The sequence below is a fragment of the Bidens hawaiensis genome, unplaced genomic scaffold, assembly GCF_021521415.1.
Source record: "Bidens hawaiensis isolate Kalapana, Puna unplaced genomic scaffold, B.hawaiensis_p1.1 tig00029063_1, whole genome shotgun sequence".
In the NCBI taxonomy this organism is placed as follows: domain Eukaryota; kingdom Viridiplantae; phylum Streptophyta; class Magnoliopsida; order Asterales; family Asteraceae; genus Bidens; species Bidens hawaiensis.
The window spans coordinates 80,626-87,861 of NW_027494792.1; the positions used below are offsets into that span (position 1 = coordinate 80,626).

Genomic DNA, 7,236 nt, shown 5'->3' on the forward strand with positions numbered 1-7,236 from the left:
GTCCCCGCTAAAGGTTGTGCTATGTAATATGCCAATATCTATTTTATGTGTTACAGTGAATAAAGCAAACATGTTATTAGCTTTTGGAAGGTTAGAGAAACATTTGTTATTATGTTTACGAAGTTTATGCACAAGTTAATCGAGACGGCTCAGCTTGAAGTTAAACGGGACAAGCCAACTTTAACTTGGGTTCGCCCTTGAAGTTAAATGAGTTGACTTGGTTCGCTGAAAGCTTGACCTAGCTTGTGATCGTTGAGCTAACTTATGGCTTTTCGAGCCAACCTTACAATAAGTTATATTTTAATTTAACTCAAAACAATGTAAATTAGCCATTAGGCAAAAAAGGTAAACCAAACTGTTACAAGTTAAAAGTAATATTTTAATTTAACTCTAAAACTAATGTAAATTAGCCATTAGGCAGAAAAGGTAAACCAACTATTAAGAGAGCCAAGAAGATGGTTCATTTAATTTGACGGGTTTTTATTTTGCAGTCACTATACCCGTTTCATGGAGCATAGCATTGATGATTACAATTGGGACAACACAATCTTATTTTCTCAACTTCCTATTTGCAAATTTGTATACTAAAATTTGAGTTTTTACCAAATCTCAGGGACGAAGTGAGATTTTACTCTAAACATAAGTACAAATCTGGTTCTTCTTTCTTCTCTCTTTATTAATCGATCTTATGCATTTTCATCACAAGGCGAATCATGATTCAACCTCCGGCGATAGCCCCACCTACGAAAATCCTGCGTATTGTATTTTCGTAGTTTGAGTTGTGGTTAGATATTGTTGTTTGACCTTTAATTTTGTGTTTCGTTGCTTACCCATAAATGATGTATACGGTTTGATTGCAGATATTCAAACTTCTCTAATAGTGAGAAAAGTGATTATGGAGCTATGTACCATTGGTGGTAACGCGTGGGCCTAGTCTTTCGGCTGCTGGAATCCTCAAAAAAAAGGGCGTGACACCATTAAGGATGAAGAAGACCAGAAATTAGTAACATCAATGGATGGCAGGTTGTTTAAGCACTACACTAATTCAGAAACGCAATGCAAAGCGCGATAAATGAGTTATTAGGCTAGAAGCTTCTAGAAATGTCATCATCAAGTCATCAAATGGCGGATCTGGCCTCATGGCTGCCCATCTTGCAGCATCCCATTCGCAATATCGCGATTACTGTGAGTCTACATAGACTTGTATTGTATTTTGTATATTTGATTCGGCCTTCTAGATTATGGTTTTAAGAAATTTTTGTTCTTGGATATGTGTTTTCAAAATGTCCCCGTTAATTGTGATAATATGTTTTATGCTACAATGAATAAAGCAAAAGGGTTTTTAACTTTTGAAAGGTTAGAGAAACATTTGTTATTATTTTTAAAAGTTTATGCACAAGTTAAATGAGATGGCTCAGCTTGAAGTTACGAGACAAAACCAACTTTAACTCATGCCTCCGCCCTCAAAAGTTAAATGAGCTGGCACGGTTCGTTTATCCAAGCTTGGCTCGTAAAATGCTTGATCATTTTGTGGTCGTTGAGCCAGCTTGTGGCTTTTCTAGCCAGCCTCATAAGTAAAAAATCAGCGTTTTATATTCGACTACAAACCAAAGTAAATTGGCCATTAGGCTAAAAAGGCGAACCAAAAGAAGATCAAAAAGAGCCAAGAAGATGGTTCGTTTACATGGTTCTGTTTTATAGCCACTCCATCCACTCCATCCCCTTTGGACAACACAATTCTCATTTCTCAACTTCCTATTTGCATATTTATATAATAAAATTTGAGCTTTTATTTAAACGAATTAGACAAAGATCTAGCTAGCGAGCTTACTTTGTTTCAGGCTCATCCATTTAGAAACCGAGTCGATGTTGAACGAGCTTTTCTTGAGTGACTCAGGTTGTAATTTGTCATGCATGTGGTCAAAGGACGATCAACCTACGGGGCACCAAGATCTTAATAACACTTATGACAGTCCAAGCTGCGATAATTTACTAGAACCAACCCGACGAATTGTCATTGCAACACAAACCAAAATCAAGCAACACCATAAAATTCAATTATCAAATCCCACCAAATTTGATCACATACTTGTTAAACAAAACAGATTTTATTCAAGATCCTGCAAGCACACAAACACAACTTATTAAAACTTCAAGTTGATATACTACACAAGACTCAAATTATTAAGTCTTTCAAGTGACAAAACAAGAGCCTGAGTGCCTAATCACCTTCACCATGAGCCTTAAGTGACACATAAAGCTGTTGAGCAAGCGCTAACCCGGGTAACGCAATACCCATATTTTGACACTCTCCTTAAACAAATCCCTAAATCTTTAACAAAATGGTTCACAAAAAACCCTGCTCAAAATCCCTTTTCAATATCCGTTGACCATACAAATCTAGGGATTTTGACCCGGCTGCACCGGTTGAAATTGCATCTAAGTAAAGGGCTAAATCAAGTCCAGCTTTGTGTGCATAGATCAAACCCTCGATTAAGCCCACCATCGTTGAAGCAATCGTGATTTGGTTCGCTAATTTTTGCGAACTGGCCTTTCCCTGTAGATGTGGGTAAAAAAATTATTCAACTGAACCAAGCCTATGATCCGAATCAGTTTGGAACCAAATGTATTGGAACCGGTTCGGAACCCAAAAACCCGACGGTTTGGGAAGAGGAACCGGTGGTTTACGAAACGATATTTAGGAACCGGTTTGAAAGATGTATGTATTTTTGTGTGTGTTATGCTATATATGTATACATGTAAATATCATGTGTGTTATGTATGTAGCCATGCAGGTATGCATATTATGTATACATGTATTTACTTTTGTTTTTTAATAAGAATACTCTTTTATAGAAAACCAGTTCCTAAACCGGTTTTTTACACGAATCGTTCCAAAACCGAACTTAACCGGTTCCATAGGTTCCGGTTTTTTAGCCTCCCAGAACCAGTTTCACCAATAAACCGGTTCTATTCCAACCCAAATGATTTGAGCTGAGCTACTAAGCTCGGATCAATAAAAAGCTTGAAATGACCTAAGCTTGAGCTTCAAATAAAGCTCTTTTAGTTATTGAGCCCGAGCTCGATCACTGTACGGGAAACTCGTTTAGGCTCGTCGGAACCTTACCGAGCCTTGTGCATTTTTAACTTTTACCTCTTTTAAACTTCTATGAACGAATTTCACACTCCTTAGTCATTGTTTAAGTTATTATACGAGCTCAATCCGAGCGTAGGCTCGTTTAAAGTTTCTCTTAAAATATATAAAAATAACTCAAATGTGTATAAATTAGTTATTAATAATAAACAAGCCTAGCCAGCTTTAAGAAAAATGCTACTTGAGCTCGGGCTCGGCTCGTTACACCAAGATTATAATTTAATATGAAACGAGCTGACCTTCCATAAGTTATAACAAACCAAGCTCGAGACTACTTGAGCTCGAGCTCGGCTCGTTTACACCAAGATTATAATTGATGGGCTTAACTCGTTTAGGATCGTTGAGCCTTAACGGGCCTTGTGTATTTTTAAGTTTTACCTATCTTGGACATCTGTGTATCAATTTCACACTCCAAGTCGAGCTAGAGCCGAGCTTTGACTCGTTAAGTTACCACACGAGCACGAGCTGTGCTCGCATAAGGTTCCTCATTAAAATATATAAAAATAATTAAGAATGTATACAAATTAGTTAATAAATAATAAGCGAGCCGAGCTTTGACTCGTTTAAGTACTACATGAGCAAGAGATGTGCTTGCATAAGGTTCCTCTTAAAATATATAAAAATAATTAAAAATGTATACAAATTAGTTAATAAATAATAAGCAAGCCGAGCTTGAGCTTTAGAAAAAGAGCTCGAGCTCTGGTGAATTAGTTAATAAATAATAAAAATAAATAATAAACGAGCCAAACTTGAACGTTAGAAAAAGAGCTCGAGCTCTAGTAAATTAGTTAATAAATAATAAACGAGTTTGAGCGTGGCTCATTTAAGGTTTTTTTTTATTAAAATACATAGAAATAATTAAAAACTAATATAAATGCGTTAATAAGGGGGAGTTTGGGATTGCTAACTTTCATCAACTTTTACTTGTCTATGCAATCAATCTCGGTGTATCTCGGTTATCGGCCCTCATGTGAAATATCGGTTAAAAATATCGGTAAGAATATCGGTACCGATAACATCGGCGATATTGACCGATATTCCGATATTAGTGTTTTAAGTCTTAATTTTCAACTTTTAATGTTTCATGTTGATGTTTTGAGTCTTAATCGGTTTCCTACTTGCTACAACTGTTAGTGTTTTACAAGTTGCAAAAGGATAATTTGTTAATTGTAGGAGAGTATGCTGAATTGTTAGTGTTAAAGTGTTTTATATATATAAATTCTGCATGATATTAAAATTACCGATATCTCTCCTCGACCGATATCCGATATTTTTTCCGTATTAACTGCTTAGTTACTTATAGCTTTTAGAAAAAGTTATAAAGCTTGTTTGGCATTAGGAATATTTGTGAATGTATAAGTCAATAAGTTAAACACCCCCTAAATAATAAATTTGTTGAGCTCGAGCTTTAAAAAACAAACTCATGAGCAGAGCTCAATCTCTTGCAAGTCAAAAACAAACCGAACTTGTGCTCAGCTCGGCTCGGCTCAGCTCTTTTACACTGATACTTGTGCACTTGTATTTACCTGGCCCCCCATATGATTAACTTTCCCCAAAAGCTTAAACACCGGCGCTAATCTCTCCACAACAGCAACCTCACCACCGGCGAATATCGAGAGCGTGGCGTTACGCGCCCCACGGTCACCACCAGACACCGGCGCGTCAACAGCAAAGCACTTCTTCAGAGCAGCCGACTCGGATATCTCAACAGAAAGTGACGGATCAGAAGTGGTCATATCCACAATGATTCCGTGAGGGTTAAGGCCGGACAAGGCGCCGGAGGTGGGGTGGAGGATGACGTGGCGGACGTCGGAAGGGTAGCTGACGATGGAGAAAACGACGTCGGATTGGAGGCGACGTGGTGAGGAGAAGGGGCCCAGTGGGCGCCTTGGTTGAGGAGTGGCTGGGCTTTGGACTGGGTGCGGGTGAAGATGGTGAGAGTGTAGCCGGCTTTGAGGAGGTGGGAGCACATGGAGTGGCCCATGACGCCGGTGCCCAGGCGGGTGGTTGATGGGCTTATGGGTTCGCTGGTGGTGGACATGGTGTGGTGGAGGGGTTTGAAGTGGAGGTGGGTGTTGTAGAGTGACTTGGTGGTTCTCATTGTTTTTATCCGATTATTCCAATTTATTTTATTTTATTTTATTTTATTGTGGTTGAGTTTTATTTTAGAGTTTTTCATTTTTGGGTTTATTTACCTACTTTATATTTCTTTTATTATTACTTTCTAACAGGGCTATAAGAGCATTCTCATTCGGTTCCCTAAATGTTTATGAGAGGAGTTTGTAAATTATAGGGTGAAGGTTTGAGTGGTTGTGAGTGTAAATTATATGGTGGAGAGAGAAAAGGTATTGATTTTTTTGTAAATTTGAGAAAAGGGTAGTGATTTTTTGTAAATTATAGGGTGGAGAGAGAAAAGTGTAATGAATAAAGTACAAAAAAATATATTATTTAATTAATCAGAAGAGAGAAATGTATTGTTTTTTAGTGTAATTATAGAGATAGGAATAGAAAACCGAGAAGAATGCTAACATACATGTGGTTTTGAAAAGGAACACAATACAATATAGCTAATTGTGTCATTTGATTAACATGTTAAGACATGTTAACGGGCATGTTTAAATACACGATGAATAATACATGTGTAAATTAAACAAAAAAATTTAAAGCGAGTATAAAAGTCTTAATTAATACATAATCAATAATATATTTGAAAAAAAAAACATACCTTGTGATTGGTTTAACATGCAATCATGCTCCTTGGATGAATTTTGGACTGTGATTAGCTTTTACGTTATTTGTCATACACTGCCTTGTCTCTTATGTGTGACGTGTCTCCCGCATAACTCGTTGGGTTATGATTTGATAAGGGCTTCTCTCGCGAGTGATTTCATCAATCACCACCCTACGAAGTGTGGATAACTCTTCTTGTTCCGCGATTAGTCAGCTTTAGCTGCTATCCTTTGGTAACTCTTAGTGTTTTACGGTTTGGTCTATGACCCCTACATCCACAACACATTTAAATATACTTATTATTTATTGGTGTATACATGAAAATATAATTAGTTGATGTATCAAAGCAAAGATCCATCAATCCAGTAGAAATTTAGAACCAAGCCTAAGGTTATACGCTAACAAATGAACAACATGCTCATTGTCTTTGTTTATGTTTGTTTATAAATATTAACAAACAAATATAACATGCTCATTTTCTTATTAACCAAGAAAATTTGTCATTTACTTTTTCATAGTTGTTCGTTTGTTTAGATAAAGTTAAACGAAATGTAAGCCCACCATGTTCACTTTTAGACTTATAATCTAGAACGAGCCCAACTCTTACTAAATTAGTAAACTTGGAATCATTTGTTAAACAAGCCCGGCTCATTTAGCTACAAGTGTAAACGAGCCGAGCTACTATAGATCGAATTTATAAAAAGCTCGAAACAATCTGAGCCCGAGTCTCATACAAACTCGTTTAGTTATCAAACCTGAGCTCGAACCTTATACGAGAAGATCATTTAACCTTGTCGAACCTTAACAAATCTAGTGTGTTTTTCAATTTTAATTGTTTTGAACTTCTATATATTAGTTTTACACTATACGACCAAACTCAAGCAAAACTTTAGCTCGATTAAGGTAACGCATATAAGCTCGACTCGATCGGAGCTTAAGTTATAAAATATATAAAAATAGTTTTTTACCCGGCGCAAGTCGTTAAAATCAAACGGTGTAAAAACCCAAGCATTGAGCTGGTAAGTCGACGCGAATTCAGTTGGTTTCGATGGCGTGCGTTATTGTGTCGGAATTAAAACCAAATATAAAATAAAAAATATATAAAAATTAAGGTGGACCAATATGACATTTGAGCCAAAACAAGGTACACCTCAGTACGTATTTACCAATTAAGCAAATAAACGCTTTTTGTGTAACAAACGAACGATTAACCGAACGGGTCGGTTATGACCCAGATATCTCGGGGGGCCATCTATAAGTGATATACGTTTAATACAAGCTAAAACATTAGAAATATGGCCTTAGTTTGATAGCAAACAAGTTAAACGAAAATATGCTCGTTTAACTACCCG

At 36.7% G+C, this 7,236-nt stretch overlaps 1 pseudogene; it reads right to left on the reverse strand.

Annotated features, from left to right (window-relative positions):
* Positions 1–2,165: 2,165 nt before the first annotated feature.
* Positions 2,166–5,255, reverse strand: LOC143578206 (putative 3-hydroxyisobutyrate dehydrogenase-like 1, mitochondrial pseudogene; annotated as a pseudogene).
* Positions 5,256–7,236: the final 1,981 nt, after the last annotated feature.